Source organism: Giraffa tippelskirchi, chromosome 1, assembly GCF_054371585.1.
Source record: "Giraffa tippelskirchi isolate mGirTip1 chromosome 1, T2T-mGirTip1v1.2.pri, whole genome shotgun sequence".
In the NCBI taxonomy this organism is placed as follows: Eukaryota; Metazoa; Chordata; class Mammalia; order Artiodactyla; family Giraffidae; genus Giraffa; species Giraffa tippelskirchi.
The window spans coordinates 38,800,276-38,817,673 of record NC_137275.1 but is presented as its reverse complement, the minus strand read 5'-3'; the positions used below and the strand labels follow the sequence as shown (position 1 = coordinate 38,817,673).

The 17,398-nt window shown below is 37.2% G+C and overlaps 1 long non-coding RNA gene across 1 annotated transcript in view; it reads left to right on the top strand.

The window, feature by feature from the left end:
* Nucleotides 1–1,498: 1,498 nt before the first annotated feature.
* LOC145544834 (uncharacterized) overlaps nt 1,499–17,398 on the top strand; it is a 246,478-nt gene continuing 230,578 nt past the window's right edge. The window contains exons 1-3 of the long non-coding RNA XR_014081659.1: nt 1,499–4,824; nt 8,837–8,931; nt 12,961–13,073. This is a non-coding gene — a long non-coding RNA (uncharacterized LOC145544834). The remainder of the gene's footprint in view (nt 4,825–8,836; nt 8,932–12,960; nt 13,074–17,398) is intronic.

Genomic DNA, 17,398 nt, shown 5'->3' with positions numbered 1-17,398 from the left:
TCAAGAGGCTCTTTAGTTCTTCTTCACTTTCTGCCATAAGGGTGGTGTCATCTGCATACCTGAGGTTATTGATATTTCTCCCGGCAATCTTCATTCCAGCTTGTGTTTCTTCCAGCCCAGCCTTTCTCATGATGTACTCTGCATATAAGTTAAATAAGCAGGGTGACAATATACAGCCTTGACATACTCCTTTTCCTATTTGGAACCAGTCTGTTGTTCCATGTCCAGTTCTGACTGTTGCCTCCTGACCTGCATACAGGTTTCTCAAGAGGCAGGTCAGATGGTCTGGTATTTCCATCTCTTTCAGAATTTTCCACAGTTTATTGTGATCCACACAGTCAAAGGCTTTGGCATAGTCAATGAAGGAGAAATAGATGTTTTTCTGGAACTCTCTTGCTTTTTCGATGATCCAGCGGATATTGGCAATTTGATCTCTGGTTCCTCTGCCTTTTCTAAAACCAGCTTGAACATCTGGAAGTTCACGGTTCACGTATTGCTGAAGCCTGGCTTGGAGAATTTTGAGCATTACTTTACTAGCATGTGAGATGAGTGCAATTGTGAGGTAGTTTGAGCATTCTTTGGCATTGCCTTTCTTTGGGATTGGAACGAAGACTGACCTCTTCCAGTCCTGTGGCCACTGCTGAGTTTTCCAAATTTGCTGGCATATCGAGTGCAGCACTTTCACAGCATCACCTTTGAGGATTTGAAATAGCTCAACTGGAATTCCATCACCTCCACTAGCTTTGTTTGTAGTGATGCTTTCTAAGGCCCACAAGATGTCTGGCTCTAGGTGAGTGATCACACCATCGTGATTATCTGTGTCGTGAAGATCTTTTTTGTACAGTTCTCGGCGCAGAAGCGAGGCGGCTGCGACGGCTCGGCGCAGAAGCGAGGCGGCTGCGACGGCTCGGCGCAGAAGCGAGGCGGCTGCGACGGCTCGGCGCAGAAGCGAGGCGGCTGCGACGGCTCGGCGCAGAAGCGTGGCCGAGAGGAGCTAGGCCGGGCCGGGGGCCGGGGGCCGGGGGCGGCCACCGAGAGGGGCTAGGCCGGGCCGGGGGCCGAGGCGGCGGCCGAGAGGGGCTAGGCCGGGCCGGGGGCCGGGGGCCGGGGGCGGCAACCGAGAGGGGCTAGGCCGGGCCGGGGCCCGGGGGCTGGGGGCGGCGGCCGAGAGGGGCTAGGCCGGGCCGGGGGCCGGGGGCGGCGGCCGACAGGGGCTAGCCCGGGCCGGGGGCCGGGGGCAGCAGCTGACAGGGCCTAGGCCGGGCCGGGGGCTGGGGGCCGAGGGCCGGGGGCGGCAGTCGAGAGGGGCTAGGCCAGGCCGGGGGCTGGGGCCGGCGGCAGCGGTGGCGGCGCAAGAGGAATTACCCAAGGCCCAAGGTAAGAGAAATCCAAGTAAGACGGTAAGTGTTGCGAGAGGGCATCAGAGGGCAGACACACTAAAACTAAAACAACAGAAAATTAGCTAATCTGATCACACGGACCACAGCCTTGTCTATCTCAATGAAACTAAGCCATGCCGTGTGGGGCCACCCAAGACGGATGGGTCATGGTGGAGAGGTCTGACAGATTGTGGTCCACTGGAGAAGGGCATGGCAAACCACTTCAGTATTCTTGCCTTGAGAACCCCATGAACAGTATGAAAAGGCAAAAGGATAGGACACTGAAAGATGAACTCCCCACATCAGTAGGTGCCCAATATGCTAATGGAGATCAGTGGAGAAATAACTCCAGAAAGAATGATGGGATGGAGCCAAAGCAAAAACGATACCCAACTGTGGATGTGACTGGTGATAGACGCAGAGTCCGATGCTGTAAAGAGCAATATTGCATAGGAACCTGGAATGTTAGGTCCATGAATCAAGGCAAACTGGAAGTGGTCAAACAGGAGATGGCAAGAGTGAACGTTGACATTCTAGGAATCAGCGAACTAAGGTGGACTGGAATGGGTGAATTTAACTCAGATGACCATTATATCTACTACTGTGGGCAAGAATCCCTTAGAAGAAATGGAGTAGCCATCATGGTCAACAGAAGAGTCCGAAATGCAGTACTTGGATGCAATCTCAAAAACGACAGAATGATCTCTGTTCGCTTCCAAGGCAAACCGTTCAATATCACGGTAATCCAAGTCTATGCCCCGACCAGTAACGCCGAAAAAGCTGAACTTGAACGGTTCTATGAAGACCTACAAGACCTTTTAGAACTAACGCCCCAAAAAGATGTCCTTTTCATTATAGGGGACTGGAATGCAAAAGTAGGAAGTTAGGAAACACCTGGCATAACAGGCAAATTTGGCCTTGGAGTACAGAATGAAGCAGGGCAAAGGCTAACAGAGTTTTGCAAAGAGAACGCACTGGTCATAGCAAACACCTTCTTCCAATAACACAAGAGAAGACTCTACACATGGACATCACCAGATGGTCAACACCGAAATCAGATTGATTATATTCTTTGCAGCCAAAGATGGAGAAGCTCTATACAGTCAGCAAAAACAAGACCGGGAGCAGACTGTGGCTCAGATCATGAACTGCTTGTTGCCAAATTCAGACTTAAATTGAAGAAAGTAGGGAAAACCACTAGACCATTCAGGTATGACCTAGATCAAATCCCTTATGAGTATACAGTGGAAGTGAAAAATAGATTTAAGGAACTAGACCTGATAGACAGAATGCCTGATGAACTATGGACAGAGGTTCGTGACATTTTACAGGAGACAGGGATCAAGAAAATCCCCATGGAAAAGGAATGCAAAAAAGCAAAATGGCTGTCTGAGGAGGCCTTACAGATAGCTGGGAAGAGAAGAGAAGCGAAAAGCAAAGGAGAAAAGGAAAGATATTCTCATCTGAATGCAGAGTTCCAAAGAATAGCAAGGAGAGATAAGAAAGCCTTCCTCAGTGATCAATGCAAACAAATAGAGGAAAACAACAGATTGGGAAAGACTAGAGACCTCTTCAAGAAAATTAGAGATACCAAGGGAACATTTCACGCAAAGATAGGCTCGATAAAGGACAGAAATGGTATGGACCTAACAGAAGCAGAAGATATTAAGAAGAGGTGGCAAGAATACACAGAAGAACTGTCAGAAATCAATCAACCACAAAGATTTTTTTCTGGATTTTAAACTTAATTCCATTGATTTACATTTTTGTTCTTGTGGTAGTACCATACATTCTTGATTACTGTAACTGTGCAGTTATTTTGAAGAAAAAAAAAGAGCCCTCAAGCTTATTCTTGTTCTAGGTTGTTGTGGCTTTTCTGGGCCTTTTACATTTTCAAATGAATTTTAGTGTCAACTTGTCAGTTTCTCAGAAAAGGGTGCTAGAATTTTGATGGGGATCATGTTGACTCTGGAGGTAAATATGAGAAGGACTGCCATCTTAATTTTAGGTCTTCTGTGGCATTAATATGAGATGTTACTGCATTTATTTAGATCTTTAAATTATTTCTATAATGTTTTGTTGAACTGAATATTCCAATCAGCTTACATTCCTGTCCCAAAGAAGAACAATGTCAAAGAATGTTCAAACTACCTTACGGTTGTGCTTATTTCACATGCTAGCAAGGTAATGCTCAAAATCCTTCAAGCTATGCTTCCATAGTACGTGAACTGAGAACTTCCAGATGTTCAAGCTGGATTTAGAAGAGGCAGAGGAATCAGAGCTCAAATGGCCAACATCTGTTGCATCATAGAAATAGCAAGGGAATTCCAGAAAAAACATCTACTTCTGCTTCATTGACTATGATTAAGCCTTTGATTGTGTGGATCACAACAAACTGTGGAAAATTCTTCAAGAGATAGGCATACCAGACCACCTTACCTGCTCCTGAGAAATCTCTATGCAGGTGAAGAAGCAACAGTTAGAACTGAACATGGAACAACACACTGGTTCAAAACTGGGAAAGGAGTATATCAAGGCTGCATATTGTCACCTTGCTTATTTAACTTATATGCAGAGTATTATCATGCAAAATGCCAGGCTGGATGAAGCTCAAACTGGAATCAAGATTTCAGGAAAAATATCATTAACCTCAAATATACAGATGACACCACCGTTATGGCAGAAAGTAAAGAGAAATTAAAGTGCCTCTTGATGAAAGTGAAAGAGGAGAGTGGAAAAGCTGGCTTAAAACTCAACATTCGAAAAACAAAGATCATGGCATCCAGTCCCATCACTTCATGGCAAATAGATGGAGGGAAATGGAAACAGTGAGAGACTATTTTCTTGGGCTCCAAAATCACTGCAGATGGTAACTGCAGCCATGAAATTAAAAGACTCTTGCTCCTTGGAAGAAAAGTTATGACAAAGCTAGACTGTATTAAAAAGCAGAGCTATCACTTGTCAAAAAAAGTCTGTCTAGTCAAAACTATGTTTTTTCCCAGCAGTCATGTGTGGATGTGAAATTTGAAGCGTAAAGAAGGCTGAGAGCTGAAAAATTGATGCTTTTGAACTGTAGTGTTGAAGAAGACTCTTCAGAGTCTCTTGGACTGCAAGGAGATCAAATCAGTCAATCCTACAGGAAATCAACTCTGAATATTCATTGGAAGGACTGATACTGAAGCTGAAGCTCCGTTACTTTGGCCACCTGATGAGAAGAGCCGACTCATTGGAAAAGACTCTGATGCTGGGAAGATTGAGGGCAGGAGGAGAAGGGGGTGAGAAAAGAGGAAATGGTTGGATGGCTTCATGGACTCAGTGGACATGAGTTTGAGCAAACTCCACAAGATATTGAAGGACCGGGAAGCTTGGCTGCTGCAGTCCATGGGGTTGGAAAGAGTCGGACACAACTGAGCAACTGAACAACAAATAGTGTTTTGCAGTTTCGGTATGTTTTTTACCTTTTTAAAATTATTCTGTTGATCCTATTGTAAATGCATTTTTTTTCTGCATTTCATTTTCATACTATTCACTGGCACTATAAAGACGTACAATTGATTTAGTAAATTAACCTTGTATCTTGCAAAACTGCTAATCTGGCATATTGGTTCTAATTGTGTTTCTGTAGAGTCTTTAAAATAGACTGTAGAAAAAATAATATTATCTGCAAATAGAGATTTTTTTTTCCTTTCCAATAGAGAATCATGCCTGCTTGCTATAACTACAATTTCCAGTATAATGATGAACTAAAGTGGTAAAAGCAAAATTCTTTATCATTTTTCTGATCGTAGGGAATAAGTAATATCTTTCAACATTAAGAATAATGGCAGCTGTGGCTTTTTCATCAATGCTTTTCATCAAGTTAAATAATTTCTCTTGTACTGCTAGTCTGTCATATTTTTTTTATTACAAAAGAGTATTATACTTTGTCAAGTGGTCTTTCTACATCTATTGTGACTGTTATACAGTTTTCTCAGAAGTTAAAGCAACTCTGCTTCCTTGGCCTATAATCCACTTGATCAAGATGTATAGGGCACATTGCTGGGATTCAACTGAGGACATTTTGTACCTATATTTTTAAGATGTATTGTTATATATTGTTCTCTTCTTTCAATGTCTTTGTGTTTTCAGGGTAATATTGGCATCATAGAATCATTTAGGAAATATTTCCTTCTTTCCTAATCTTTATAAACCTTTGTTCCAATATATGTTTTTTCTCTCCTGCTGCCTTTTATTATTGTCATACAAATAATAACTTTTAATTTCACAATTATTGCTTTAAGTAGTTGCATTTCAAATCAGACAGAAGATCAGACTATCAAACAAGAACATGTTTATACCGCTCATTATATTAACCTATGTAATTACCTTTACTGGTTTTCTGATCTAGTTTTTCACTTGGATCCTAGTTCCTGTAGATACTGTGATCTTGTCAGCAGATTGCTGTCTTTTTTGGCAACACCTTGGAATAAAGCTTTATTTTTTTGCTTTTCCACAAAATTGAACACTGAGTCAAATCAAAACACCACAACATGATGAAAATGGAGATTTTTCAGGTTGTTTCTAGTTTGGACAAAATATTCACTGTGATCTGGAGATGGGGCTTTTAATGGGGCTCTGAAAGAGATGAATACTCTCTTTGGCTGCGAGTTTGCTGGTTTTCATGGATATTGTGACAAAAAGTTAAAGCGGGAGAAGAGTATGTACACAAGTTGGAATTCCATCAATACTGCTATCTGGCATATATCAGGTTTCTGTAGCGTCTCTTGGATGAAAATCTATCAGGTTTGTGTGTGTGTGTGTGTGTGTGTGTGTGTGTGTATTTGGTTAATTTCCAGAGTTCTGAAATGGTTGACTGTATCTGTTTTGCCAGTATTGTTGCTTTTGTGGGAGAGGGCCTCATTTGGCCATTCTGGAAGTCAGCTTTGATGTATTAGATGTTTACAAGTTTCTATTCAAGAAATTACTAATATCTCTTTTGTAATTTTAGGGTAGATTGATATGTTAGTTCGCTAGAGGTTACAGAAAGCTATAATTTTAATCATCATTTTAATCATTCCGTTACTTTATCAGTTATAAACTGGGGCACAGAAAAAGAAATAGAAACAAAATATAAAGTTGACTCTTAAACAGTGTGGAGTAGAGGTGCCCAACCCTCCACATATTCCCCCTCACAAATCCTTATTTAGCTTACAGTCAATCCTCTGTATCCTCAGCTCCACATCATGACCTGTGTAGTACTGTAGTATTCATCATGTAAAAAAAAAAAAATCCACATATAAGTGGATCCACATAACTCAAAACCTTGTTGTTCAAAGGTCAGCTGTACAAACATATCCATTATTATTTGTCAGTTTCTAAAATGAATAGCTGTTTTTCTAGCACTCACCAGAAATGACCAATGAGAGGTTTTACTCGTTTTGTTTTGCTTTGCTTTGTGTTTTTGATCTTTAGTATATTATGAATTCTTGTGTTAAACATATTTGATATGTTTTAACCAAATCTACTTAAATGCTCAAACCGTTTCATTGTTATGTTGAGGCAGGAGACCATCAAGTTGGTTCCTGAGACATTTTAACATGATCACAGTGCTTTTGTTAGTTTTTCTTTGTTTTTTTTTTATACTTGCCTTGGTGTACTTGCCACTTCTCCAAGGGTCTCCTTGTTCCTCCTTTTACGAAATTTATATTTAGAGACTATAATGTGCATATTAGGATTGCTTTATTACTATTAAACCGGAAATTGTTTCCAACCATTTTAGAGACAGAAATAAAATTTTTTGCAATAAATTTGTATGTGTGTGTGTGTGAGTGTGTGTGTTACTAAAGAAAATTTGTAAAAGTTAAACAGGCAAGAAAGACTACTGAAAACTATTGCAATAAGGGGAAAAGATTAAACACAACTTCCTTGAAACAAAAGGCAAGAGTGTTTTTAGTTGCTAGGGTGAGCTATTGCAAAAGAATTGGAAGACATTGCTGAGGTTGGTCAATGTCACTAGGATATCTGTGTTTGCTCATTGGTGGTTATCAAAGTCATACCCCTCCCCTCTCCAGAGACTGAGAGATAGGGACTCTTTGCTGATGATTACATTTCAGATAGCTGGCTCTCAGGTCCTTGAGAAAGACATCTCTGGGTTGTAAAACTGGCAAGATGCTGGGAGATTTACATCTTGAAGGGGAAGAGGAAGAAATTACAACTGAAAGTTTCCTAAAGTAAATGGTCTAAGAAAAGGTAGATCTGTGTATATAGTCAGAAAGAAATCTGTTTTAAGTATACTTAAAGCTGAGAGAGCATTAAGGTTGCCTTGATCAGTATTCATACACATCCAAGTATATACATAATGAAATAATATATGTGTATGATATAACATAAAAGACAAAATATGTTATGAGTACATCATAATATTTTCAGGGCATATTCAGTCCTTTTCCCTTCAATAAAAATCCTAGTTCACAATAATATCACCATAACTACCCATTTATTTTTTTTTTCAAATGCACATACAGCTGTCCCAGAATAATAATTATAGAACTACCACTGAATGAGATTAATTCTGAAGACATATTAAATTATAATTTCAATTCTTTTTGTCCTCTAATTCATATATAGCTAAATTATGGTATTGCAAAGTCACTTGAAAGACTTTTTCTCTGTGGTAAACCAACTCAGTATAAAGTTGATTTTTTTAATTTTTATATTATTTTTTTATTTTTGAGATAACCTTCTTAATGCAAAGTCTTTTCTTGGTTTTAAAATCAAAATATAAAAGGAGTATATTCAGAGATGTCTAGTGTCTATCCCTGTTCCTCTCCACTTTATTCTTTTCTTTTCTGTAGACATCCACCACTTTCCTTGCTACAGTTTATTGTTCCACTGTTTCTTTTTATAATATAGGTAAATATGCATGAACATGTGTATTTACATATACAAGGGCTTCCCTGGTGGCTTAGTTGGTAAAGAATCTACCTGCGATGCAGGAGACCCAGATTCTATCCCTGGGTGGGGAAGATCCCCTGGAGAAGGAAATCACAACCCACTCCAATATTCTTGATTGGAAAATCCAATGGACAGAAGAGCCTTGTGGGCTATAGTCCATGGGGTCACAAAGAGTCAGACATAAAATATGCATAACTACATATATGTGTGTGTATATATATATATATACACATCTATGTTAGAGTAGGAAATGGCAAACCAGTCCAGTATTTTTGCCTAGAAAATTCCATGGACAGAGGACCCTGGCAGGCTACATTCCATGGGGTTGCATAGAGTTGTACACAACTCAGTGATTAAGCATATACATACATATAAATATATATATATATGTGTGTGTGTGTGTGTGTCTCCACAGAAGTCATATTAAAGGTTAATCAGATAATAGAGTTTTGTAGGCACTTAGCTCACCAGAGTGGAAAATTTCTGAATGGAATTAGTGTTTTGTTTTGTTTTGTTTTAAACAGACTCCACAGAGATCCCTGTTTCTCCTATCCCATGAAATTACAGGGATAAGACTGCTGACAAGGAAGAAGGCTCTCACCAAATAACAAATCTGCAGGTATCATGATCTTGGATTTCCCAGTCTCCAGAACTGTGAAAAATTAATGTTTGTTGTTTATAAACCATGTGGCCTATAGTATTTTTGTTTTAGCAGACCTAATGAACTAAGACATGTCCTGTTTTGTTTTTTGTGTTTTTTTTTACATTATGTTAGCTATGCACGCATTTCTCCACATTGATTCTAAAATAATAATAAGCCTTGGAGCTCACTTCATGATAGCATATAAAGATAACCTTGATCCTTTCAGGGTTTTTGTTAGTTGAAAGTATTTACATAGTACTTCACTATGTGAAGATGTGTATGTGTGTAAGTTGCTCAGTCGTGTCTGACTCTTTGAGACCCCATAGCCTATAGTCTCCCAGGTTCCTCTGTCCATGGAATTCTCCAGGCAAGAATACTGGAGTGGGTTGCCATTCCCTTCTCCTGGGTATTTTCCCAACTCAGGGATCGAACCAGGGTCTCCTGAATTGCAGGCAGATTCTTCACCATCTGAGCCAAAAGGGGTGGCACTATGTGAAGATAATAGAGTATATTCAGTCAATTCCCCTGCTGATGAATATTTGGGCATTTTTTTATGCAAGACTGTATTGTTCTTACAATATTCTGAGTCTGTATATATTCTTGAACATTTAGAAAAGGAAGGCGGGACAAATAAGTTTTCTTACTTTCATTATCTGGAAGTATTATTCCTATTGCTTTGCCAAGTGTTAAAAATGTTAGTTTCTTCTGCTTCCCAAGGTTTAACTAGCCTCTCTTTTCTTTTGCCCCATTGTACCTGTTCTCTTCAATCTAGATTTTACCTCCAGTATTCCTCCTCACTACAGGGCTTTGTACTTTCTGGACAAAGGAAGTTTCAGTTGGTTCATTTCAAAAGTTCTCAGAACACCAAACACTTTCTACTCTGGTTCTATTGAATCATGGAAAACTCCCTCTATATTTTTTGTGCTGTTCTCAAATTGGCTTGCTAAGATTTCCACTGAGCAGCTTATAGCATTTGAGATTTCTCTGGACATTTTAGTAGTCACTTTCCTTTCCTCTGAAGTTACTTTTCTCTTTTTCAGTAATTATAAGATTAGAAAATCAAGTTTCCATTATACATATGTACTTTTTATTTGACTATGATAATAACTCCATTGGTACAGTATTTATAAAATATTTTATCTCATTTCATTTTTACAATCCTAATGGTCCTAACTATATATCTAATAGTCTAAAATATTGACTATTGATGTCAACTGAAGTTTGTAGATGGTAGAGCCAGAACTGAATCCAGTTTCTAACTTGAAGCCAAAAGCAGACTCTGCATCATCATGGCTGAATTTCAGGGAAGTTAGTTGTAAAGTATTCTATCAATCTGATATAATTTCCCCAAGTTTTAGAAACTTAAGAAAATAGCCCATGAATATCCTAAATCAGAATTATTCATTGCATCAAATTACAGCTCCAAGAAACATAAAAGAGTATGTGAGTGAGAGATCAAGTCACTCTCACAATTGAGAAGAGATGATGGGCTGTCTCCTGTCTCCCGGTCTATAAACCCTACTAATTAAATGGAAAACAGTCCATGAAGGAAACACATATGAGTCCTTTGCTGTTATATTGCATTCATTAAAACACTTGAAAAAGCTAGTTGCCGTTAGGAAAAATTGCCTTTCTGAATTTCAAAATAGCCTTTCCTTCACTCTTTACTATCTGAGGATATATTGAGAATAAAAATAAATGAAGTTCACTTGCTCGTTCATTAGTTTGCAGCAATACTTAAGGAAAAGTAATTACGCTACTACTTGGTAGGTTCTGAGTAAGATGATTATCCAAATTTTCCAACTGTTAGAAAATCACGGACTGTTATGAGACCCTTTCATTATTCTGATGTTTTATCTTTTAACCTCTGATCCTAGATCATTGAATTTAGGGCCCAAAGGCAGCATTTTCAAGTGTAAGAAAAATAATTGCACATGAAATAAAAATAAAGGTTATACAGCCATACTTTGCTAACATTTGGGGTTATGTGGTATCAACAAACCTGTTATACTGAAAGACAGTGTGCTGGGTGACATGGGATGATTCCTAAAATATATTCCTACATCACTAGAAATTGCAACTGTAGCAGTCCTGGTACAATCAAAAGATAGAAATCATGCGAGAAGTTAAACAGTAAATGTTTAAAATAAGAATTAACTATAATAGAATAAGATACAAGGAGAGTTAATGTGGTAACTTATAAGACTAAGGGAAAATATTTATGGAAGGATAAACTTAGGGATTCTGACCTTGTTGAGAAAATGTGGTACATTTGAGCTGAGAAGAGAGAAATATAAATTGATGACTCACACAGTAACTATGTCAATTGCCAGGTCACATAAATAACAAATGACAAGATGATCAAGCCATAACAAGATGATAAAATCTTTTAATAGGTTAATGACAATCATTGTGTCTTTGTGTTCCTTTTCTTATGTAATATGCAAACTGCTTAATATATTACTCAGCTTTTCATATTCTAAATTATTTTCCACCATGGTCCAGTCATTTTCCCTAATACTAAATGTTATATGGGTAATTAAATAATGAATAATTAATGACTAATAATGATAAAGGAAATTAAATTCAGATAAGATATTAGCAGATATATACATAAGGACTCAGATATAGGACACTGACTTAATTCAATTTATTTGGGATAAAAGTATATCTTAAGAGTTGGGCTCTGAAATTATACTCTATAAAGTAAAATTCCTAAATTTCCACTAATAACTTTGTGTTTTGGCCAAGTTAACTGAATTCTTTGTTTCTCAGTTTATTAACTTAAAAATGGAGATAATAATAACACCCCCTCTTACAGGGTGGAATATAACCAATTTAATTAAGGACTAAGACTGTAGTACTTAGTTTCAGACTTAGACTATAAGTACTAAGAACAAAGCCAAGAAAATAATAAGTAGTCAACAAATGTGTCTATGATCAAAAGTATCAGTATTATAGATTTATCAGGGGGAACACTATTATGATCTTATTGTATATTGATGAAAAGAGTGAGTGGAATAGTCTTGTAACAGTAAATGATATGTAACATTTAGATTTTTCTTAATATCAGATATTAAAATTTAGATATCTTGACAAGATAAAGTATTTTAACTAATAATGTTGAATCACATTCTTTCTGGATGTCACTGAGGAGAAATTAAATCCCTAGATAGAATCATGAGTGGAAAGCTGATCCCCAAACGAGAGGACATACCATACAGTAAAGCCCTGAGTCCTTGACATAGGGGGGGGCATTGTAGCATATATTCAAAATCTGATACTTTAATAGTCAATTTGGTTATCATGTTGAAAGACACAGAGACAGGACACAAAAAACATTCAGATACTATTCAGTATAATAATACCTGCTGTAATGAGATATCACTTTACATCTCTCGGATGGTTATTATGAAAATGAAATGAAACAAAACTATTGGCAAGATTGTGGAGAAATAGGAATCCCCATTCATTTTTAGCAGGAATATAAATGGTATAACTGCTGTTGAAAACAGTATGCTGTTTCCTCAAACAATTAAAAATATCATGAGGCCCAGCAATTCCATGTCTAGGTACTCAAAAGAGTTGAAGTTAGGAGCTTGAAAAGTTTTGCACACCAACATTCATAGTAGCATTATTTACAATAGCTAAGAGGTGCAAACAACCTAAATGTCCATAGTAAGATGGATGGATAAACAAAACATATCATATTTATTCTAATTCAATTGATCTACAATTTACTTTGATCCTATCTTTGTCATTGCTGTCTATTGCAAAAGGAATATATTCTAATCCAAATGTAAAAGTTTGACATCTATATTAAGAAACTATCTATGAAACATAGAAAGAGAAAAGAAAATAAGAGACATTAGTGACATCTTAACGTTTCTATCTGGAAAATTTCCAAGCATACATAAGAAACAAGATTGTGAACAACAAAAATAGCTATGTATTAGTCTTTTAGATGAACAGGGTTTATTAAAATTCCATTATTTCTAATTACAGCTAATACTGTATTCCCCAGCTGGAACATTCCCAAGAGGATTGGAATTTACTAAAAATCAGTGATGGGAAAATTGTCAGAAGATATACAATTGAAATATAAAGGATTTTTCTGGGTAAGTACACTTTGTCTTCATAGAGAGGGTTGGTACCTTATTGTAGTTTAAGTTGGTCACAGGAAAAATGGGAAAGTTTCTCTGTATAACTTGATAATGTACATAAGATAAAATGAGTTGCTAAAGATTTTATGATGAGTATTAAACAGATCAAATGGGCTACCTCTTCTAAAAAATAAAATAATCCTATTTGTGGACAGAAATGAACAGAAAAGAAAAGAGGTGAAGTCTAAAAGAAAGCGGACACACTGGGTACCAAAACCTCAAAAACATGATGGTAACTTGGAAAAGGAGACAATCACTCTATTCTTATTAGAGAAATCAAGTCAGAAAATTATCATGAAACACAGCATTAACTTTTTCTTCCCCTAATACCTATCATGCCTTTATTTTATTTTATTGAAATATAGTTAAATTACAATACTGTATTAGTTTCAGGTATACAACATAGTGATCTGTTATTTTTATAAATTGTATTCTGTATATAATCATTATAACATATTGGCTATATTCCATGTGGAGTACATTACATCTTTGGAACTTATTTTACATCTAGTAATTTGTACTTCTCAATCCTGGATGTTCATTGGAAGGTCTGATGTTGAAGCTGAAACTCCAATACTTTGGGCACCTCGTGTGAAGGGTTGACTCATTGGAAAAGACCCTAATGCTGGGTAGGATTGGGGGCGGGAGGAGAAGGGGACGACAGAGGATGAGATGGTTGGATGGCATCACCGACTCGATGGACATGGGTTTGGGTAGGCTCTGGAAGTTGGTGATGGACAGAGAGGCCTGGTGTGCTGCGGTTCATGGGGTCGCAAAGAGTCGGACACGACTGAGTGACTGAACTGAACTGAATCCCCTTCACCTGTCTTGCCCCAACCCCTCTGGTAACCACTAGTTTGTTCTCTATACCTGTGAGTCTCTCTTTTTTATATCGGTTTAACTTTTAGATTCCACATATAAGTGAAAAAATACACTTGTATTTGTCTTTGTCTGACATATCACTTAGCATAATACCCTCCAGATTCATCCATGTTGTCACAAATGCCATCATTTCTTTCTTTTTTTTAGGACTGAGTAATAGCCCATTTCATATATATGCAATGGTGTATATATATATATATATGTATATATATATATATTTACACTCAGTAGCTCTTTGCAATCCCATGGACTGTAGCCCACCAGGCTTCTCTCTCCATGGGATTCTCCAGGTAAGAATACTGGAATGTGTAGCCATTCTCTTCTCCAGGAGATCTTCCTGACCCAGGGATCGAACCTAGCTCTAACACTTTGCAGGCAAATTCTTTAATATCTGAGCCACCAGGGAAGCCCCATGTTAGTTAACAAAGGATAGCATATATTGAATCATTTCCTATTGAGAAATACTGACTCTTGCAAATGCTCGAGCAGAGCCAAATCAAATCTGAAAATGGCAGCTTCCTCTCTGCCATGCAAAATGCCAGAAGAAACATCTCTGAAACACTGTTAAGAATCAGACATATAACAATATGTGTACTTTTATTGACTGGGTATACACTTTGCAGATGATTTAGCTACTCAAATCTACTGTCACTCTTGTATGTTAATTGTTACCACTGATTTAGCAGGATGAAAGTTAAAGTTACTCAGTCACGTCCAACTCTTTGTGACCCATAGACTATACAGTCCATGGAATTCTCCAGGCCAGAACACTGGAGCGGGTAGCCTTTCCCTTCTCCAAGGGATCTTCCCAAACCAAGGATTGGACACAGGTCTCCCACATTGCAGGAAGATTCTTTACCAGCTGAGCCACAGGGAAAGCCCAAGAATACGAGAGTGGGTAGCCCATCCCTTCTCCAGGGGATCTTCCTGACCCAGGAATCAAACCGGGGTCTCCTGCATTGCAGCTGGATTCTTTACCAACTGAGCTATCAAGGAAGCCTTATCACTGATTTAGATTAGTGATAATAGCAACAATGCTTACCCATAATATGAGCCATATAAGTTTCAGTTTTTTTTTCCAGCAACATTAAACAAAGTAAAGGTTTATATATTGTAAAATCGATTATATATGGTTTTAAATCTGAATGTTTATTCAGATTTAAATATATATTTTTTAAAAATGTTTATTCAAATAAATAACATTTATCTGAAATGTTATTACTTCAACATATGATTTCTATGAAGCTTGTTAATAAAGTATCACATTTTTCACTGATAGTACTGATTCTTTGAAACTGAGTTCTTTATACTTTAGCACATTTCAAATTGCACTTGCCACCTGTCCAGTGCTCAAAAGCCTCAGGTGCTTGCTGGCTATGGGAAGTGATTATTTGGATTCTATTTTTAATGCTGATGTATTTGTGCTATTGTTTAGTCATGGGGACAAAAGAGAAACTTATAAAAAATGGTCTTTCATTGCTTGAGATAAATCTCATATTGTTAATATGCTTATCCAGACACTCATGATCAAGCTCTCTTATAGTTTCCTATTCTTTCTCTATATTTTTCCTTACCTTTCAGCCACACTGATCTTATAGGTGTTTGAGTGCACCACGTTTCTCCACCCTAGGGCCAGTCATGGCACCTGCTGCTTACTTTCCCTGAGATACTATTTTCTCATCTTATTTTTCCCACTTCCTGCTCATCTCTAAATTTCCAATTTAACGTAGATATCCTTAGGAAAGCTTTCCGAACCCAAGATAGTATTAAGGCTCTCATTTTATACTTTAAAACAGCTGATAAATTTTCTTTATAATGTCCAGAAACATTAGTGATATTTTTAAAAATTAAATGATTATGCCACACTACTACTTAAAAGCTTATGGTGACCTCCCATCATTTTCAGAATAAAATCCAAATGCTTTAACTTGTCTTGCTTCCTTAATTTCAGCTACTTTGGTGTTCTTTGTGTTGTAGAAATATGATAGGCTATTGCAGTAGCTTCATGCTGTTGTTCGCCATGTCCTAAATGTTCTTGCTCTAGACCTGGTTATACCAGTCACATCCCAAATATCAATTGCCACATGTAGTTGCAGCTAACAGGATGGTGTGGAAAGCATTTCTCTCTTTCTTGGTTCAGTTGGACAGTACTGCTTCAGACAAGGGTGGTCAAGCTTTTCCCATAAAGTCAGATAGTAATATTTTGCAGTATGCGAGCCATATGGTCCCTGCCATAATTTTTCAGCTCTTCAGTTATAGCAAAAAAGATGATATAGATGGTGTAAACAAGTGGACCAAGGTGAATTTCAGCAAAAACTTTATTAATGGGAAAAAGAGATAGGTAAGATCTGTGGGCCCATGGGCTATAGTTTGCACTTCTCTGTTCTATACATTTCTGTGGCTAACACCTTAATATTATACCATTCAGAGTTAAAATTTAACTCACTACTGAAGCCTTTAGAAAGTATGCAATCAAAATTATCCTTTCAAACTTCAACTTCCTTCCAGTTACTCTTTCCCATATCATTTGATTTGATATTGTTCGTAACATCAATCATTACCTTAATTATTTTAAAAAATTGTATTGTCTCCTTTGCTAGATAGTAGCTCCATCAAGGGGATATAGTGTGTCTTTTTCATCCTTCTATTTCTAGGACTTAGAATAAAATTTGTCATGATGTGGACAATTTTTTAAGAATATATACTTAATACCGTTATATTTAATGTTTATATTGTTATATTTAGGTCATTGCTTAATGGTTTTTTCCTTCATAAGACTGTAAGTATAACAGACTAAAATTTTGTGTTTACCACTGAGGCACAGATTTTAACAAAGAGCCTCATACAAATTTGATTTTTCATCAATTATAAAACAACAAATATGATTTATCATAAGTTAATTACAATTAATAAAACTAGAACACTAATATGTTAAATGCATATGTAATTACAAGATGCATTATGTTTCAGTAACATTAAAAGTGAAAAATGTGAGTCTTAAAGAAGAATAAAAATGTAAAGCATATATCTACTATGTATGTAATACGTCACGTTATTCAAGATATTTAATCATTTTCTACCTACAAGCATCCTTAATTGGGCCTGTTGTTTTGCCTCTTTAATAGCATTACATAACATTGGTAAATTGTGTTCAGTTTCAAATAGTTGACCTGTATGAATATGCATGGAAACTCCTGGTTTCATTTAAGATTTCCTGCTGTTTATATCCATAAGCATAATAGAAAGCACAAAAGATGATTGTCCTGGAAACTACATTGTCTAGAAACTACTTTATTTTAACATATTCTTCCTTGCTTTTTTTGTTTTGTTTTTTAAATTTATTTTTAATTGAATGATAATTACAATATCATATTGGATTCCACTGTACATCAACATGG